The sequence below is a fragment of the Numida meleagris genome, chromosome 3 (genome assembly GCF_002078875.1).
Source record: "Numida meleagris isolate 19003 breed g44 Domestic line chromosome 3, NumMel1.0, whole genome shotgun sequence".
Classification (NCBI taxonomy): domain Eukaryota; kingdom Metazoa; phylum Chordata; class Aves; order Galliformes; family Numididae; genus Numida; species Numida meleagris.
In genome coordinates this window covers 29,758,432-29,779,961 of record NC_034411.1, presented here as the reverse complement: position 1 = coordinate 29,779,961, position 21,530 = coordinate 29,758,432, and the positions used below count along the sequence as shown (strand labels likewise).

Below are 21,530 nucleotides of genomic sequence, written 5' to 3'. Positions count from 1 at the left end.
GTTGTTAAACTCTCTGTCACAAGAGTGACTTGATTATTTCAAATACGTAGAACCCTTTGTCTAGAAGACACCAGTGTGTTGGTTTAGATCTCAAAGGTGCATTGAGCTCTTTTGTACAAGGACAAATCTGCTGTTCCTCATGTGCAGAATTGGCTGGTGTGTAAAGATAGTTAAATACTGGAGAGGAGCTTGAACTGAACTGTCCTGTTCAGCCCTCTTTGTTTCCTTCACTCCATTTGTCTGTTCCAAGAAGGAATAGTTGATTTGTTTTGTGTAAGCCCAGTGGAAGTAGCAGACTCTGAAGTGTTCAAGAGCTTTTCTTATATCGTTTCAAGTTAATTGTACTTCTGCAAAGTACAATGTTCTGCCTCCAGTTCTGTGCTGAACATGTGCTATCAGTGCTTCAAAATCTCCAGGTACAGCGCAAGTGTAATCTTGCACATTGCTTCAAATAAATTTGCTCTTCAGATGGCCGAGACTTGATTGTCTCAGTCTTCTTGCACGTTCCAAATACAAACACAGTGAAGTGTAGGTTTTATTTAATCAGAATACAAGATAGCAAGTGGAAAAAATGCAAATCACAGCCAGAGCATCTGCCTTAGTGACACACATTTTTGGCCTAATACTGCAACCTCTCTACTTTCAATACAGACTGCTAAATCTGGATGAGTAAAATACAGAATAGTGATTAGTGAAATTTGTCAAAAGTGCTCTTTATTATAATCTAGTTTTACTCCCGTTTTGCTTAGGGAAATTGTAATATCAACTTCAGATAGGGACATTGAGTGCTTATGAAAAGCTACTTTATGAAGCCTACCAACTTTCAGGTAGGAATTCTACAAACATTCACAAAAACAACACTTGGTGCAACAAGAACTCAATTTTAATTGGAGCCTGTGGGAATGGTCACAGAATAAACTGTTACAGAGAAAGAATAAATATTTAAATACAGAAAACTGTAAAACTAGACTTTCTGCTTCAGTAGCTCAAAAAGAAAGAAACCTGTGCTCTGCCTTTAATCCATTTAATCCATTGAGAGTCTGGAAAGTTTAATTTTTGTGATGGTGCAGTCAGCATTGGCCAGAGGGATGCAAGAAGTGGATTTCAGGTTGCTCAGTGATGTGTGAAGCTAAAGGTAAGTGCAGCACTGGATGACTTGATGGGGAGATATGTTTGTAAAACTGGAAGATCATGAAATGGTGATTAGGATACTCATGGATTTGTGCATTTCTATTTTTATATGATTGATATTCTCTAGAAGTGGATGTTCATGTCTGTCTTAATCCAGCTGTGCGTTGTTTATGTTCTGTGAAGGACTTGTTCAGTAAAAAAAATTAAAGACTTTTAATCTCCCTTCATCAAGGAGGGAATCGATATTGCTGGTAATCAGACATATGCTTGGCTGCATGCCAGGTTATCAAGTTTTGTAACTTGAACAGTATATTTTATTTTTTTTTTGAGTTTGGAGATCTAATGGCAGGAATTAAAATGGTTGCTAGTATCTTCTATGAGTCATCTGATTCTAGAAGTAGCAGATTTGCTAATCTCTCTATCCTGAGCTCACTCGGACTGTGGAGTTACTATATGTTTTTGTTTAACCCTTCTGTTTTGGTGAGCAGGTATTTATTTTGTCACACTGAAGTCATACACAATTTTCAGAGCTTAACAAAATTGTGTTTCCTTTATGTGACAAGAAGTCACTTGAATAATGGAGTTTCCTCATTTCACTGTCTTTCTAAATCCTGGGAACGATTTAGAATGCTGTATTACGTGGTGGTAGTAACACCTACCCTAAGAATGATCTGGCAAAAAAAAAAAAGGAAAAAGGAAAAAAAAAACACAAACATTCCTGCCTAAATAGACTTTGCTTTTAATGAGCTGCTAACTTGACCATCAGTCAAGCTTTCAGGTTACTGAAAACCTTCTCATAGCTTGCATGTTGTATATTGCTAGTTCATATTTTGTATTCTTTGTTGTATCCTGCTGTATGATAAATTATACTCATTCAGCCCTTCTGTTCATTAATTTTTTGTTCCTAAATGAATAATTAATCTGTCATCTTACGTTTTCCATATCCTTGTAATATCACGTTGTATTTTATTGTTGGAAAAAGAGCAAGCATTTTCAAAAGTTAAAAATGAAGAAAGCACCAAACAGTAGTTACCTGTTTACAAATGCATCTTTTTCAAAAAGGCAGCAGAATGTTTTTTTACCTTTGTTGGTTCCTAATGGAAGTTGGTGCCTCAGTTTGTTGCTTCATTAGGCTAGAATTTGTTGCTGTAGTCATTTCTGGCTTTGTATTTTGAAATACAGAGACGGCTTGCTACAGAAAGTCGCACTTGCTGACTAGCACTTGAGACCGGTAAAGATGCATCTGAATTTCATTGTACGCTCAGGCTTGAAGCTGAACAATTCTTTGGAAAATTGTATTGCTGTTTAAAGTGGCAATAAAGACGCTGCTAATTTCTAGAGCACCTGCTGATAAAGAACTGTAGCATTCCAGATACAAACATAGATGTTGTTTGGTGTATACTTAATTTCTCTTACTCTGTGCCCAAGAAATTTTTAAGAGGGGAAGACTGGTAGGGAAAAGATGTCTTAACATAATTAGTAAACTTGACGAAGTCAGATGTAAAATGAACATGAGAAAAAAAAAATCATGAAATGAAATTAAGCAAATAATTGGATGAATGACTTCAGTTTTCAGTTGGGCTTCATGTATTTATAAGCTTGATTTACACTGCTGACCCCAAAGATTATTTCTACTGCATTATTCTGCAGTTTTAAAAACTGCGAAGATCTGAGTAATAGCTGTATTTGGGTTGTTAGAACAGGGCAGTATTTTTATCAAGGAATGGGAAAGGATTTTGGTTTTTAATTTCCTTCTTTTTACTGAACCTGTCTTAAAGTTTTGGTGGGAAAATAAGAATTAATAGGGGAAAATGAGTTTGTTCAAGTATACTTGTGTTATCTAAGTTTAGGAATAATAGTTTTAGTTTTGTCGAATATGGTCCCATCAACCAAATCATCCAGCATAATTATACTATGTGCTTCCAGTAAATAATATGTATATATTGGAAATGTGGGAGAGGTGAATTTCTGAAACTTTCTAAACTTGCTGTGCTTTTAAGTGTAAATTTAGATTAAATTTTGAGTTACTGAATCAATATATTTTCTATGTATATGCCATATAAATATACTAGCTAAGGGGGATTCACCCAATGAGAGGCGTATTTTATTTCCATCTATATAGACACATCATGGAAGTATCGGATTGCAAGGCTTCACGTTGTTTTGTGTCAGTATCATCAGATTTTGCTAGACATTCTATAGAAGGACCTCAAAGATGCCATGTGGAAGATGCAACCTCATCTGCCCAGCACTTGCCTACATGAAGATGTTGTGTGTGCAGTGTAGGCTGTCAGTAGGGCCAGTGCTTCAGCTGCTGGTTTGATTTTCTCAATTATTTGCTCCTTTGTTCTCCTCTTTCATCTTCCCCCATATAAAGTAGCAGGAGAGTTACGCACTGATGGAGGATAGATCCATGAAGCATTTCTGTTTCTGTGTTGACAAAATGGTTAGTGGAAGAAAGAATTTCTTTTGCATCTGGCACTCGAATTGTTTCTTGAGATAGTTCAACTTTTTCTTCTTTCAGGCCTCTACTAACTTCAAGTTAGTAGGGCTTTTTCCGGTGGCATTTGAAAGTGTTTTCACCATGTAGTCTAGGAAAATTGAATGCCTTTTAATTAAGAATTTCAACGTTTTACAGACAGTGAATCCTGGCAGTAGACTATCCTGTAGAACATTAGGGGATGTTCCATTGGATTGCGTCTTGCTAAATTCGTAGCCCAGTAATCTGGGGTTCATTTATTCTTTATATATATGTATGTGAATTGCACTCAAAAATACGACATCTCAGTGCTGGCTACCTGAATAGACTGCCAAATATTCCTAATTAAATTCTTACTTCTAATTTGACTGGATATCATTGACATTTTTCTCACCTCAAAAAGTTGCCAGGCCCATTGCATAGATTGACAAGCAGACAGAAGAGCTCAGTCCATTATTTTCTCACACTTCTGTTATTTTTAGTTTGCTTTGTAGTTCTGTTTTCTATCTAGTGTATTTTCCTCTTTGTGGTAAAGCTGGTTTCTTTCTGTTTCTTTAATATCTTGTTCATCTTCTAACTCATAACCTTTCCAAATGACTTGTTGAAAAAACAGCTGTAGTTTAGTCCCATGTGTATAGGTTCTCTGATTTAATAAAATAAAAAATAAAAAAAATGTTAGAGATATGACTTAAGTGCCACGATGTTCACACATTGTCAGCATGAAAGGAGAGTTACCTATTCAGATTGTGCAACCCACAGGTTTCATTTATTAAACTTGTGTAATTCCATTCCCTCTCGTGTATTATGTATGCATTTATAGGAGAATGTTTTTCTTTTTTTTCTTTTTTTCACATTTAGCAATTTATTTGAGTTATAGAAAAGTCTGTGCTCTGTTTTGTGCATTTGCTCGTTTGGAAACCTTCTGTAGTTTATAGAGACACTAGTGATTTGTTCCTTAGCCTCCCTGTGGAGTTTGTTCCATATTACAATCTAATTCCATGTCTGTGTCGTGCACTCTTGAGCTGTTAATTTGTACATTTCGATGCAGTTTGTTTCATCGTGTTTTTGTAATCCAAACTGAATGTAACGAGCTGTGTGCTTTGGGGACCGAGCCTTGCCTTGCCAATTAGAACAAGTGGTTACTGAGAGAGTGCATGTTTTAAATAAAACATGGCACTGCTGCGTGAGACCAGCAGCCTTTGGGGAATAAGGGAAGCTATTTAACTCTTTCCCTCTGAGAAGAGAGAGGTCGGTATCAGTAAGCACATTTTGGGAATGTTCAACTCATTCATCTGAATAGTATGATCCAGATTCATGTTTTGTCTTGCAAATAAAATATAGTTTGTCACTGGAGAGACAATGTTATGCAGTACTGCATACAGAGTATTTAGAAATGCACAAGGACAGCTGTTGAGTTTACTGCATGTTTTCTAAGGGCATAATCATTAATGCCACAAGAAAATAATACAATGCTAACAGCTAACCTTTCTATTTCCCCTTGTACTGCTGCTCAGCAGGCTGCGGTTTGGCAGGAAGACTGCTAGGTTGTAAAAGAGCTAGTTTTAAAATGGGATTTTACAAGTGAAGGAATCTAGAAGAGGCATTTACTAAATATGTATATTAAGGTTATGTGCTAGGTTAGGTGACCATAAGGGAGGGCTCAGCGTTGTTTTACCATCCCAGGGTACTCTGGGAAGGGGTACCACTATGACCATTAATATTAACATTTGTGACTTGTAGAAATTATCCAGCATTCGATAGTTCTTTATACAAAACTTGGTGAGTTCAAGCAAAATGCAACAAATATTGTGTAAGTTAATTTTATTTTTAAATACTCTTCTTTCATGTATTCCACCCCAACATTTTCATTGCTCTCTCTTCACTTGAACTGGCACATCCTTTGTGTTTGTACACCTTGGAAGAAAGAAGTTGCTGTTCAGCAACAACCTTCAGCTAAGGACACTGAGAAAAAATTTAGGTGAGCAGTCATGGTGGTTGACTCAGACAACATTTCAGCAGTCACTGCATACACAAGCAAGGCAAGACCAAGAAAAACCTCCCTTGTGAAAACCTTCTGGCTTAGCAGCTAGATGTAAAGCGAAGTACAGCTACTTGTAAAGGTGATTTAAGCTGTTAAGTAAGCAGACATACAGGACAAATGTGATCTGGATAATAGAACAATATGTAACTGATGACTTCTAAATTATCTATCCATTTTATATGAAAGGAATGTGGTCCAACAGCTGGACAGCTAGCCAAGAACGTGAGATCTGATTTCCTTTGCACAGCCAACGAGCATTTCTTTGTGATAGTAGACAAGTCCATTTTTTTTCCTTCTGTTCCTCATTGGTTACTGAGTGATGATATTTCATTGCTTTACTGAAATGGTCATGAAGTTAAAAAAAAAAATAAAATAAAAGTGCTGTATTCAGTACAATAGCAGTGTTCATCGAAGGTTTATGTAGAGCTTCATCATAAAAAGTCATTTTGAGGAACAATATTTTTATTTTCCTCTTCCTCTTTTTCTCTTTTCCAAATTGGCTTGAAGTAAGCGTGCCATTAGTACATATTAAACTGAAAATTGGCTGTCTTCAAAGTTAGTCAGGCCTCTCACACTGATTAAATTGCTCAAACTGAAATAGAAGCTCAATCCGTTGTTCCTGCTCTGCCACTCCACATCCTAACTCTGAGTGTAATGCAGGAGATTAGTGTAACAGAACTCAGCGTCAGATCTTATGGAACAGAAAGGCAATTTGATTGCACAAAATCTGTAATTAGATTGATTTGGTCTATTTAGGTTTTCACATCCACATACAGGCCCCAAGATGCATGTCCAAGCAGTCTGGCAAAGATAAGCTGTACATGACGTGGTGAGCAAGGTGTAATAGCTGTTGAATCCTCACTGTGATGACATTGACTTTTGACTTTCCTTTAATACCTTTAAGGAATGGATGCTGTGTGGGACCTTTTCGTTATTTTGCCTTAACCCGTAAAAGGCTGGTAAGGCACTGGAGCAGGTTGCCCAGATGCCCCATCCCTGGAGGTGGTCAAGGCCAGGCTGGATGGGGGCCCTGGACAGCCTGATCTATTGAGTGGCAGCCCTGCCCATGGTGTGGAGGTTGGGATTGGGTGATCTTTAAGGTCCCTTCCAATTCAAACCATTCTGTGAGTCTGTGAAAATTCTGGAATTTCTTTTCTCTTCCTTCCCTTCAGAGGCTACCCTATGGTTGCAGATGTGATCTTCATCTTCTTTACACTTATTATTTACTTCAGTATTTTTTCTCTTCTTTATTTGAATGAAGGCATGTAGCACTGTTACAATTAATGCATACTTTTTCTTTTAACTCTTGTAATGTTTCATCTGGAGCTTTAAATATTTCACTCATTCTTAATTCTTACTAGTCTTCATATATTTATTACAAATCTTGTATGTTCTCAAAGAGTTAGTCACCAGAGGGAAAACTGCTCATGCAGTTATAAATTTATAATACAGCAGTAACCTTGCTTTATTTTTTTTAAAATTGTCTATGTGTGAGTTTCTACTTAATTAGTAGTACATGTAAAGTGAAAAGCATAATCACAGAATTATTTAGGTTAGAAAAGACACTTAAGATCATCAAGTCCAACCATGTTGTAATTTGTGAGCGGGCTTATTCTATGTGAAAATTTTCAGAGGTGCCTCAGTATAAATTGTGTTGTTTTCTTTTCCTGAAAATGAAAACATTTGTAACCACATGCAGCTTAAATGATACCCGTTAAGGAATTTGTGTATGAAAGACACTTGGAGTTGGTTGATTTTCATGCTGATGCTTATGTTGATTCGGGCTCAAAGATGAATATAAAATAAAAAAAGAAAAAAATGAGAAGCAGAGAAGGAGTATTCTGAATGCCTGAACTCTGTCCCTAGAATACCTGTGTATCCCACAAGGTACAGAACCATGAAAATCATGAGTCAAGAGTGTTGGTTCTGAGCTGCTCTGATGCCACTAGGTCACAATTTTGACCTAAATGTGCTGTCTCTGTAGTGACCAGCAGAAATGCTGGAGCAGAATGAGCAGTCCAGTGGCATCTTTGTTTACAGAGTCCAGCAAGAAAGTTTAAAATGTATCTCTAATGATGTTCTTCAGAGCGTAGTACAGAATTTTTCTCTCTTCTTTGCATTAAAAATTCCGTGGGATAAATTGTGAGGGAAGCAGTGGTTTGTGTAATTTTAACCACGGCACAGCTCTAGCTTACTTGAATAAATGAGCAAATGAAATTAACAAGTTTCTCAAACTTAGTGTAAGAGGAGGAAACCTTGGAGATTTCTAAACTTTATCTATTTATGCATATTCACATATGTTAGCAGCTCAGCAAAATTAGTAGCAAAACCACTTGATCTCAGTTCCCAAATAACGTGAGATTTTTCTTTTGGGGTTGAGGTATTTATGTTTAGCTCTGGGGAAAGTCATAATGAATTACAAGCAGCCAGTAGATGACTGAAAGTATAAGCATTAGAGAAGACCAAAAGTAAGCTTGTTTTAACGAAGTGTGTCTCAAATACTTCTGGTTGGTGTTCACTTGCTTCCAGTTGAATTCTCCTTATCTCAGGTAAATGTTGTTTTCATTGAACTAAATCAGCAATAAAAGATGTACTTCTCCATTGGCAATTGTATACGTTATTTGCTTTGTTCTTCTAAACAAAGCCTGGGTTTTTTTTCTGCCCTTTTCCCCTCAAAATTAAAAACGAAACAAAAATCCCCAAAGCTACAGAAATCCTCAAAAAACTCCAGTCCTTTAGAAGATGTCTTTGGAGGTAAGTATTGGTGTCTCATGCATTTCTAGGCTGAAACTGAAATATACCGGTGTTATCTCCCATTGTGTTTTAGCTATGTTTAGTATGGTTTTATAGGCCTTAATAGAAGAACTATTGTTCACCTTTGTGAAAGTGTCCTGCTCTGCAGTATGTGAAGAGATAGGAAGTTGATCTCAGTATAGGTGAGTGTGCTTCACAATGACATTTTCTGTGTCTCAGTAAATTCTGTGCATCACTTGAAGCCCTCAGTGGAACTTTCTACTGAAAGGCAATGAGCAGCAATTTAAAGCTACATTTTGACAACTGTGGTTTTTTGTTGTTTGTTTTTCTTTTTAATGAGACTTACGTATCACAATTTCTTCTACATACTAGTATAAATAGTCCTAGAAATGCAGGAGTCTTTAATGGGTGTTTGTTGACAGAGATAATGTTTAGAAATACTCAAACATTCGTTGTTACATATTTTCAATGTAATGTTACATTATAACATTTTAATGTTACATTATTTTTTGTGGTTATTATTTTAAAATGAGAGAACTGTTCTAACTGTAAATATTTAAGTTGATATAGTGGCTTTTTTGATAATCAGCGTGTGAGAAAATCGGAGCTCGTGCATGATTGCTTGTCATATGTGACTGGATGGGAACCAGAATTAATAATGTGGTGGTTTTTTTTTTTTTTAATTGGGCTCTCAAATCCACGAGCAACTGAAACAAAGGTCATCTCTAAATCCAAAATAAAGATGGCTAGCACTGTTTTCCAAATAAGTAAAGCTGGTAGCCATGGATAGAAGTATGTCATCTTTTTTTTTTCCCTTCAGAAAGCTCATCAAATGGGTTTATAAATGTAGAGTTCCTGGAAGCTTTTGTAACAGAACCTGCTTTTTTTGTTTTGTTTTGTTTTGGTGGTAACCCATGATTTTTTTTGATGTAAAGGTCAGATTTCATGTATTTGTTCTCTTGAGCTCTTTTTTGACAGAAGGAAAGCTATTTTGCTCATGATTTATAAGATATTACTGTGAGTTAGTACTGCATAAATGGCTGATATGAGCAGCTCTGTGTTATGCTGACCGTACCCTAGAAAATGGTGAAAAGGATTTTCAGGTATTTATTAGGGCCTTTTCTGTAGGTAGCGTAGCAAAGTACAGCGTGTCCATTTACGGGAGAACAGAAATAATTGTTTTGTTTTTAACATGAAACCATTTTCTCTTCCAAACAGCAAGCTGTGGTGACCAACTCCCTGTAGAGGGCAGATGAATAGTCAGTTGTGATTCTCTCCATATACATACTTGAGCCTGAGAAATTAAATCATACCTTAACCTTCAGGGAAGGAAAACTTACAGCTAACTCCCTTTGGTTTCTGAAGGTGTTGTCAGTGGTACTCGAGACTGTACCTCTTTCTTGAGAACTTTAGAAAAAGACAAAACCTTAAGCCTTATGTAATATTATGATATCTTGTTCTGTAGTTATGCTTGCTGAGGTATTTAAAAGAGAGTCTGGCTATTTAAAAAAGAAAAAGTTAAGCCAACGGTCTTACTGGTATGAGGACACTTACTTGATATACAAGTCCCTGCTTAGCTCTTGTATGGAAATACTAAGCTATCTCTTGTCATAGTAGCCTGTTCTGAAGGTATGGAGAAAGTGTTTTAGTAATTTTGGTTTGTTCCATTATTTTAATGGCAAACTTGAGATTCTGAAACAGTAAAAATGAAAACAAAAATAGTTCCCTATGAATAAGTGTACTGGGAAGGAATCAAGAAATCAATTTTAATTTCCTCTTTCTGAATATTCTATTGAGTTCCAGTTTACATTCAAATGCATTCCTAAACTATGACTAGACAAATAACCTAGCAAACAAGAAATGTGCAAGAAAACAGGACAAGTACTAAGCTGAATTACTCTGTGAATCTCTTAGTTTCTTGGTTAACAGAATGGGGTACTAACCTTCATATAAAACCAACTTTTATTGCAAGTAGGTGTTTAAATTCCAACAGTGACTAGAAATCAACCTTTAAACTTTGACCACCAATTTTTAAAAACATTTTGCTTTTAATCTATCTTGTGGGAAACAGGATTAGGATAACATCTGCTAAATTTAAAATCTCACAATTCTTGCTGGAGCTGGCGGGTTAGAAGTGATTTCTTCCATTTCTCCTTTCCCAGTGGAATGTTTAGGAATTTGGGACCTGAATATGGAAGAAAAGCATGAACTCCTTCAATGTTGTCTTACTGAGCAGGTGAACCAATCCTCTGTTTTGTTCGCTCTGCTTTCTGCAAAGTCTTAGGCCAACTGGCTGCACAGTCTGTGTAAACATCAAACTGCAGGGGTTGGGGAGTTCATTGTTCTCTACTCAATCTTCCTGTTTGCTTAGCTGAAAGGAGTTGAAGATTTTCAGCTTTTAGACTTTGGATGGCATCCCTTCAGCATGTAGCTTCGGGCAGTCTGGGGCATATTCTGTTCTCTTTCCTATTCTCAGACACAGTGAGGTCTGGATGGGAGAAGAGGTTACAGTGGCACGGCATTTACTGAGACCGCTACACAGTATTAGAAAGCTCTTCCTCCCTTTTATATCGTGTAGTGCAAAGGGCTGTAACCTAGTAAAGACATGGGCACATCTATAAGATACTAATTTGTGCATAACTGGGTTAACAAAGGGAAAGTCTTCAGTCTGAGCTGCAACTTCCAGTTATTGGGTGGTTGAGTGAAGCCAGTGGCAAGTTACTGTTATGGCTTTTTTTTCTTGCCTTGTTCTGTTCTGGCTCTTCTAGAGACAATTTTATTTGCTAAAACCTCTGTATAGTACTTGTATAGTGCATAGTACTGTTTAGTATCATTTATTAGATAGTTTTTTAACGTAGAGATGAATTTACACTCATTTTCTGCCTTTTGCCTAAAACAAAGCAAATAGGAGACTTGCTGCCTTTTCTCCCAGTTTAACCACTGATTAGAAAAACTGAGATGCTGAAAGCCAACTTCAGCGTCTCTGTAACTTGATAGGTGTTTGTACATCAAGGTCTTAGCAGATCTTCAGTTGTCCTGCCCTGTTACCAAGAAAACACAGTGAAACAAGAATGAATTTGTTGAGAATTTTATGCCTCCATGACCAGTTGTAGAACATGATTGTGCTGCAATATTATAAAGTCATTTTTCATCTCCTCTTAAATTAGCGTTGACATTCTATTACTAGACCTGTTCTTGTCTTCTGATTAGAAGATAAAGGAAAAAATCTTACTGCTTATTAAAATTAATTGTTTGATAAGCAGTATGTTGCTTGAAGTAGAACTCTCATGGAAAGATTATAATGTAAATACCAATCTCTTTCTATTTGCTTTTATGTATGGAAAAAGTACTGTCAGGGCATCAGGAGAATGTGGGAGATAAGAATGAGTTTAAAAAAAAAAAAGGTGAAAAAGTGCAAACTGCAGAAGAAAACAGTGTCCGTCTATGGTGGTATTACACGGGTTTATAACCCTTCAGAGACTTTTGCCTTTAATGAGCATTATAAAGCTTTTTCAAAAAGTGCATTGTGAGACTGTTTTCCATTTGGTGATGTGAATTTTACGTGATGCACTAAGAGATGGGAAAGATTTTTCGAACTAAATGCCAGTCCTGTTTGCAGCTGGGATTTTTGTTTGCTTGCTTTAAAAGCAGCTTTTTTTTGCAAAACTGGATGCAGGTTTGTAACTGATGTTGTTCAAGTGCTTTCATTACAGCTATTCAGTCTGATTCAAGTTGGATCAGCCCTTGCTATAAATTTCTGGAATAGCTGTTTTTCTTGTGGAAGACCAATTAGCTTTATAATCCCGTTCCTACTTAATAATTTCATCAGAAGTTTCAGAATACTCCAGAGGAAATATTTGCTTCTAACCTTGAGAAAAAGGTAGATCTACGGAGATGGAGTGGTCAGCATAACCGGTAAGAAGCAAGGGGAAAGTGGAAGGAAATTCCTTGTTTTGCTTTTAAAGTAATTTCCGCACCCTACTTAGAGACTTATGTCCTTCAGATAAAGCTGAGGAACAAAAGTAGGTAACCTGGTGTTTGATAGAAGTGGAGCATGGACTTCTGCCAAGAGCCATGACTCAACACTTTGACATATTGGGGGGGTGGGGGGAACGTATGTAAAATAACTAAGTAATTAGCAGACCTAGGCAAAAGCGCTCGATTTCTCTAGGATATATTTCTTACACTTAGCATTTTAGAACCTGTTACATTCATTAGGAGAGTAATGATTTATTTGAATTAGTTTGTTTTATTTTTCTTTTGGTGGGGTGGCCAGTAGCACTCGAAGAAAATCATGCTCAGTTTTTTCAGGCAGTCAGTTGTATTCTTCCAGATTTTTTTTCCTAATGTCTTCTCTACTACCTGCTCTAATATAGGCTGGTGGTAGAACCGTGTAAGACATATGCTTTTAACCTGTTACGATAAAGTTAGTATCTTCAAATTACATTCATCTGGCTCATGGGCAAAAATGAAGCCAGTCAAAAGGAGATTTCAGTTGTTTTGTGCCAGTCTGCAACATCTCAAATTGCTGCGATCTCCTGGTTAGAGGAGTGTGCTACGAGAATTGAGGTGGTACATGAGAATCTTCTTTTGACTCAAGTTGCTGAATTTAGACTGGTAAAGGGATAACTGGACGTCTTTCTACTGAAAGCATGAGTTGTGTGTCCCACCTGGTAGGACTTACTCTTCCGTTATTGGTATTTATGGGGAAAAAAGAAAGCTTTGGTTTGTCGGTAGCTGTAAACTGGTGATGTAAAACCAGTTTGATCACCTAGTTCCATCTGCAGATGATACCAATTTTCTGATTTACTTCTGGTGTGTAACATGGGCTACAGAAACTGCTTTCAGCATAAAAGTCAAATAAGTTAATAGAGTTGCTTTATCTTTGCGAGGAACAAGGGAAAAGTACTTATTTCCCACATACACCAAATGAGGTACCACGAAGAATTGAAATACACGTACTTGATCGTTCTTCAAGAAAATAACCTTTTTTCTCTTCTATTTCTCACCACCTCAGATGTCATAATATCTTTACACTTGAGCTAAATTTGATCCTAGAGGTTTCTAGGGAGTTCATGAAGTAAAAACATGAGGTTTGTTTGTATTTTAGCTTACCAAAAAAAAAAATGCAAGGCAGGAGTGAGCTTCCTGGGGTTAAAATAAGTGAGGGTAATGCTGGTTTCCTTTTATCTGCCTGTTTCTCCTGAGAAATGAGACTGTCACAGGATGTCAGGTGTAGTTTGGCTACCAACAGATGTGAGATATCTCGTAGGTGTTCCTTGCTTTGGAGCTGCATTTCTTCACATATCCTGGCAGTGCTCTCAGTCCAACCTAGCATTTCTAACAGTGCACTGTAAGCTTCAGTTATAGCCTTAGACAGACAGTCCTCATGATTGGATCCAACTTAAAATGAATTATTATTTATTAATATTATTTTGCTGCTGTTTAAGGTTTTTGTGAATATTCTGATAATACACTTGATATACAGTAATGCACAGAAGAATATGGGGGGATGCCCATCTTTCTCATGAATAGAAATTGCATGCTTGCTTTGCTTGAAATTATCTTCTTTAGTATGTGGCATGGTATGGTTGTTGGGATGATCTAGATACGCTTGAACTGGGCGTTTGGGGTTTTGATAGTGCCGTAAGATCTCTATAATTTGCCTGAAGTCAAACCATATTATGTATTGTCATGACTCTTGCTTTTTAAGCAACTGTGAAGAAAAATACCGTATCTGTAGATTAATCATATTTTATGCTTTTTATACCATTTCTTTGGGCTGTCTTTAGCATTAAAAGCCAGGAACTGAAAAAAATTAGGCGTTGGTTTTAAGTGTACTACAAAATTCAGTATGAAGGGTATCTGCGTGGTAGGAATCTTCTTCCTTACCTCAGCACTTGTTTGAGAAGAGCTTTGCTGGATGATGAAGAACCAGGTTAGATATCTCTGCATTCCAGATGCCAGTGATTTGTGCTGCCACTCGCTGGGTCTATGGGTGTTTGCTGGAAATGGCGTCCTCTTACTAGGGAGTGCTCTGGCTTTTTTCTTCCCCCCCCCCCCACCCTCAGATTGACTCAGAAAATGAGTGAGAGATATGCATCTGTCTGTGGTGCAGTATGTTACAGAAAGTACAAGAGTGTTAAAGGGAAGAGTCTATTTCTGATAGCTTTTTGAGAAGCAGCTCTAATCCCTAGGGTGTGCTTCGTTGCCTGTCTTGTTTTATCAGCAGTAAGTGTTCTTTACCAGGCAGGTGTTCTGGGGCAACCTTTTTACATTCCTGAAATCAAACCCGAAGCATTCAAGAACTGTAAAACCAATATTACGAAGCTTCTCTAGAATGAGATGCATATTAAAAGTGTTAAGCAGCACGCTCCTAGGTGTCTTTCAGTGAGAAAAAATAGGTGAAACATTAACAGTATTTATTCCTTGTTAACATAAAGTCGTTTGTGATGATGCCTTTTCTCTTCCTTCTGTCATCATATGTGGCACAGATACAAATGGTAAGTGTGTGTTATGTTTTGAAACCATTTTCTGCATCTGTGTTGTTTGGTGTTTAAATTGATTGGACCTTTCCTTTTTCACTTATAATGAGGTTTCAAAACTGTTTTAGTTTGTGATCAAGGTTTTCAAATATGTTCATGCTTGAAGTGTACTGGATTATGAGTAAATATTTTTCTATATATATGCTTATTACCTTTTCAAAGGAACTGAAAATAAATCTTAGCTCTAACCTGGCACATTCCTGTGATGTTGGACTCTTCCATGATTAAAAATTCAGAGTAAGATTAGGTTATTCTATACTGGCAGACAAACTGTGACATAGTAGCTAACTGGAAGGGAATCCATAGGGAAACTGTGCTCGCTTTTAATTCTCCTTTTTATTGGGAGCACGTGTCTGGCTCCCCCATGCAGTTGGGAGATTACAGCAGTAGCTTCTCATCTGCGCTTGGCCAATGAAGCGGGTATGTGGAGCTCCATCAGAGGGGAAGGAGAGATGATCAGTGTTTGTGTAAAGGAAAGATATGAGTTTTTGAGAATTCATATTAAATCCCCTCAGGGTTCAGTCTAAACATCTTAACGGAAGTCTGAGTTGCTGTTTATTTCCAACATGTCAGTAAGCCATGCCCTCCTATCAAATTTCCTGAAGGCACTCAACAGTAGTGCTGCATTTGCTTATATAGAGTTGTCAGCCATGTTGGAGAAATCACTGCTTCTTTGGAACCCGTCAAAGCTATTCAATAATCAGTAAATTTTAAAGTAATAGAATCTGCATGATGTTTGTACTGTGCGGTACCGGTGATGAAAAACTTATTAGCAAGCTTGAAAAAATTCATGGCTACTTTACTCGCTAATGCTTTAGTCACTGTAATAAATCTTCTGGGTGATCTACAGTCAAAACAGTGATAAAAGCTGTATGCTAATTGCAATTTAACTTCAATTTAATTTTACAATAACAATGGTCTTTGTGGAATTCTGTTGTGGATTTTTTGAAACTATTTCAGCAATTGGCTTTTGTAATTTGTGTGCTTCAGTCAGTGTGCTTTCTTAACCAAAAGGTCACCATGTATGATGTATTTTGGATTCTTTGAAGTAAGATGCTTTAAAAAGATATATTTCAATGCTTGCTTTCTGAACGCTGTGCCCTTTAATATGTGTTTGATTTCTTCTGCATGGACTGAAACAAGAAATTGTCAGAGAAATGGAAATGCTCAACTCAGCATAGGTGATGGTGAGGAATAGTGCTCTGCCTGAGGCAGTGAAAGGCTTATATATATACTTTTATTTATATATATGTATGTACGTGTGTTTGAAAAATACATATGTTGCCCCTGGCAAAAGGTTCCTCAAACATGGTGTATCGTGATTATTTAAAAAGAAAGGGGAAAATGCACTGGGCATGGCCTGAAATAAATGTGGTCTACTACTGCAACAGTTCCAAGTGAAAAGTTTCTCGTGCTGCTACTGAAATAAGAACTAATCAGCTACATTGAATGTAACAGTGAATGAATGGGAAAGTGAAAGGTGAAAACAGCAAAGGGAAGGTGACAGTATCATAATGCTGGAGATATTTTTAAAAGAATATTAGGCCTATTGATGTACTGTGCTGTGTCAGGGCCATAGAGGAAGCTATTGACTCTTGCACAGATTCCATTAACCAGATTTTGCTCAATTTAGGAAGCTTCTCAGTGGAAATCTAATTTGTTAACCTGGCATAGACCTTTCCCTTTCCCTCTGTTGAATTGGTGTAAGAAAATTAATTTATATCAGATGCTTTATTCAGAGTTTTCGTTCAAGTTCTTGGAAATAAATGTCTATTTTAGCTGCATTATGCAAATCAAGCTAAGAATTTCTGCAGTGAATGTTCATTGGTGCTGTCTCTACCATCTATTTATGCTGTTGTGTATAAACGTAGGTCCTAAATGCTAACAGGTTTTCTCTTTTGGAAGTCATCAGATGCAAAACGCAGAAAAACAGAACTATCAGAATTGCTTTGTGGGATAGCAAAGATAAGAAAAATGCCATTTTATTTGTATAAGAACCTCAACATACAATATTATGGTTACAGTACAGTAAGTTGGACTTCCATGCTCCTATATAAAAACTACAGACATAGAAATATCCATAGTTCAAAGCTGTTTTTCTGCAGATGATGATGATATAGTTTAAGCTTTGCATTTGACTTCTGATTTTGAGCTACACATTTAGAGAAAGAACCTACACAACTTTTACAGCATTTAAATCTATTTCTTAAAGAGTCTAATACATACAGTATGCACTTGGTTTTGCATCTTCCTTTTACTCTGTGTATTTCTAATTTAAATTCTTTTATTATTCATATGTAGCTCTTATCTTTTCTATATTAGATGAATGATACAAAAATGTTAACAAGTTAAAATTGCTAAAAAGCCAAAAAATTGCACTGATTTTTAATGTTTAATTCTGAAAGTGAAATGTTCATTACCTGAAATATATGAAAGCAGTGGTGGGAGAAGAGGGCATCAATCACTGTCACCACAGACGCAGAAAATCATAAAGCAAGATGGTAGCTACAAAGAGTAATGATGGAGCTGAGTCTTGCTATGTGCTGAACAAAATGAATGTGTGATTTATATTATATATCCATAAAATAATTTCTGTGCTACAATGAGGAGTAGAAGAAAACAAAAGTTCTTGCCCATTTGGAAGACCAGAGATTCTTAAACATAGTTTTGCTTCAATTTATCAGTTGCCATACCCTATTATTAAATGTAGAATATGAGATACAGTGTCTTTTGTCACGATGTATAAACAAGCAAATTGTTGGCTTTTGAGAAAGCCTTTCTATTCTTACACTTAAACTCCATATGCTTTTAGTTCTTGTCATTATTACAAAAATGGGAGATAATTTCCAGGGTAATGGTTGAGGAACAAACTAAAAAGTTACATAAAATCCGATTTTAACAGGAGAGCATAAACCAAAGGAGAACAACAATTTAAGATTTATAATGAGAAAAAATAAACAATGCGATGTTGTGTGTTTGAGAGTATGCCAGACACATTCTTTAAAATGATCTCTGCTTTTCAGTGCTGAAGTATTTGGATCCTTTTTTTTTTTTACACTGTCTTCTTTTATTTATTGTGGAGTATTCTAGGAATTACAGTACTCCTCCCTGAAGCATTTGAATGTGTGTATTTAAATATCTACAGAATAATGCTTCCAGACTGTTGGCAGTCATTCATGCTAATGTTCTACCCAGCAAGACCACAGGAACTATCTTAATTCTCTGTGACTTTGAATGATCTTCTGGAGGTTATCATATTCCTGTGTAGCTGCTTGTCTGCCTTGAACATAGGGTTTTCATACTGCCCTGACCTGCTAATTATGTTGACTCTAATGGGGCATTTTCATATAAATTTTACTACTTGGTCTGGGTTTTTGTTTCACATACAATTCTCCTTATTGTAATGCCTGAGATTAATTAAGCAACACAATTAACATCTATTGTAGGTATTTCATTCTTCCTTTCCCTGAAGTAAATCCTGTAAGGTTGTTATAAATATAGAACAGTAATGTATTTAATGTTACTGGCAGCCAGATCACAAAAGAATACCTTTCTTTTGGAAAAGCTGACATGTGCAGTGGTTTCAGTTTCTGTAGAAATTGATTATGCAGCCGTGCAGGGTTCTCTTCAGATGCTTCTTGGTACCGTGCTGGCAGATAACTCCCTTTCACCAAGGTAAGGTCTGAGATCTCACCTGAATTTTTGTCTCTGAGAAGCCAGGATGGAGCTGTGGATGCTTTCTGTGTGCTGTTCTCAGTGTGATGACAGCTGCAATTCCTTGAGGGTTTTCACTTTCAGCATTGCTGTAGTGTGTCAGAATATCACAAAACTGAATGTACTTGAGGCCAGATCCCACCAACAGGTAAAATGCACCTTCTCCTAATGCAGCCATTTCTTAGAGATGGTATTACCTCTAGTTATAGGCATACAGATTACAGTCTTCTGTAAGCTGACAATGAGATCGTCCATTATTCTTCATTCTTGGTCAGACCACACTTTTCACAAAGTCTCAGAATAGCTGAGGTTGGAAGGGACCCCTGGAGATCGTGTCTTGCTTCCTTTCTTTCTCAAGCAGGGCAACCTAGAGCCAGTTGCCCAGAACCATGTCCGGACCATGACCGGATGGCTTTTGAGAATCTCCAAGGATGAAGATCATCTACCAAGGGTGGAAATGCTCAACCACCCCTCTGGGCTTAGCTGTGCTGGGGCTCAGTCACCCTCACAGTGAAAAAGTGTTTCCTGATGTTCAAATGGAGCTTCTGTTACTTCAGTTTGTGTTTGGAGATACACGGTTCTCAGGGGAGTGGGAGAATGGGGAAGTGGCCTATATGAGTATCCCTGCTATTCCAAGCGAAGTATTTGCTAAGAAGGAGAAAAGAATAATTCTTAATTGTTCAGGATTGCTTTAAGGAATGTTTATTGTTTCTTTGTGCTGTTAAGTTTTAAAGCCATTGGGTGGAAAGAACATAAGTGTATTGAAATTCTGTTTGCTTTGATGTGCTCATATATCTAAATGAATAGTGGTATACCAACCAAATACCCTGAATCTTTTTCTCTGCTGTATGGCAGTTTTCCTTTTCTCCTAATTTTCTTTGTCTTGGAGCTCAGTCAAGAAGAATGGAGCTCTTAGCTGATGGAAAGTAAGTAATTTCTTGAGATTTCAGGTGCTAGAGGCCATTTGATAGTAAGCATAGGAGAATTTTTATTCATACCTTTCAGAAAGCAATCATTGAAAGCAGGAGCATTTTTACTTGAGGTTTTAGTAATAATGAACAGTCTCTCAGCCCCCATACTTCATGGAGATCTGAATATATTAAATAATCGTTCTAGCTGCAATGTTGGATTTCAAAAGTCATTTTAATTTACTTATAATTATTATAATATACTTAGTTAATATGTTGTAACTTGCCATAAGGCAAGCTATTAACTTTTGGAAAAAAGCCTGTATTTGAGCAAGTTCTCAGTCTTTAGATTTTTCCAGGCAGAGGATTAAAAACAGTGGCCCCATTTTGTGCGCTGTCATTTCCACGAGCTATTGAACTGTACTTAGAAGAACAGGTGAAAGATGCCGTGTGAATTGCGTGCAACAGTTCAGTATGGCAACAGTGTAAAACAGTATGTCTAACTTTTTCTGGCTGGGATTTTCAATTCTTGGGTTCACACAACTACTTTATAATACCTTAATCTGTCAGTCTCCCTTTTTTTTTTTCTCCTCTCTCTAGTGTCCATTACCTTCATGGTGATTGTAATAAAGAAACAATAAGGCGGATGACTGACACTCACCAGCTCACCTGCTAAAGATGTAACTGTAAAATTTGACACTAGAGGAACAGCTAATATCCTTTTAACTTTGTATTTGAATGGCTTTGAGCAAGAATACTTCATGCCCTAGAGAAAGGTCAAGTTAATCCTCTGCTTTAGTGGGTACTGTGTAATTTATACAGTGTTTCCAGTAGAAAGGCAGTTTAATGGAGCTGCAGGTTATGTTTAATAACTGAGGATGTAAGTTAAATTGACCATCTGTTACATGTCTCTGTACTTGCTGCAATGGCTTGTGAGATGGTGGAAGAATTTCACACTCATTTTGTTTCAGATTGTTCTAATTGTTTCTTTTTCACGCAAAGTATGGAAGGGATCTTGCAATTTAGAAAATATCCATTCTGAATTAAATGGAAACCCAGAGATTTATTCAAACTAATTGCCTAAATACATTCACTTCTCTTCAGTGATAACCCATGTAAGGACTGCATGTAACTTCCTATCTGCATTGGAACAGGACTTCATTGCAAGTGGTACCTTTGAGTTGCCTACTGAGCTGCTTCACAGAATTGTAGGGGTTGGAAGGGATGTCTAGAGATTGTGTCCAACCCCCTGCTAAAGCAGGTTCTCTACAGCATATTGGTAAGCATCCGAGCGAGTCTTGAATATCTCCAGAGAAGGAAACTCCACAGCCTCTCTGGCAGCCTGTTCCGGTGCTCTGTCACTCTGACAGTGAATAAGTTCTTCCTTCTGTTAGTATGGAACTTCTCTCTCTTTTCTTGACCAGTTTGCACTGAATAGCATATTACAGCTTGTCCTGGTTTGTTTTACTTTGGATAATTGCTTAGCGTGCGGAGTTCTTAAAAATCCCTATAATTTGCCTTTAAATGGGATTTTTGGACCAATGTTTGAGGTGACATGGCTAATGAGAGACTCTATTTCCTGTTGGCTTCTTTCTTAAAATTCTGGATAATTTTGTTCATGTACAAAAAACAGTGATGAATGTGTTCATTATGGAGACTTTAGATAATTAGAAGATGATACCATCCCTTAGTAATTCTTGTGTTTCTCAGTGGGCGGCAGAAAGGGTGCTCCAAATGCTAGCAGAATAAATAACTCTTCCTCATTATGAGAACCTGTAGTATCTCAGTGTCACATAACTTGAAAAATATCCAGAATGATGTCGTGCACCACAAGAGCGTTCTTGAGGTGTCTGCAAACTGCAATACAAGAAAAATTTTTAAAATCAGAGTTACTTCAGGGGTCAGCATGTGAGTTGATTTGTAACCGAGAAAATTATGTTTTATTAGGAGGTGAGAAT

General features: G+C 37.0%; 1 protein-coding gene across 1 annotated transcript in view; it reads left to right on the top strand.

The window, feature by feature from the left end:
* ZFAND3 (zinc finger AN1-type containing 3) overlaps positions 1–21,530 on the top strand; it is a 133,196-nt gene that overhangs the window by 36,673 nt on the left and 74,993 nt on the right. The window lies entirely within an intron of this gene.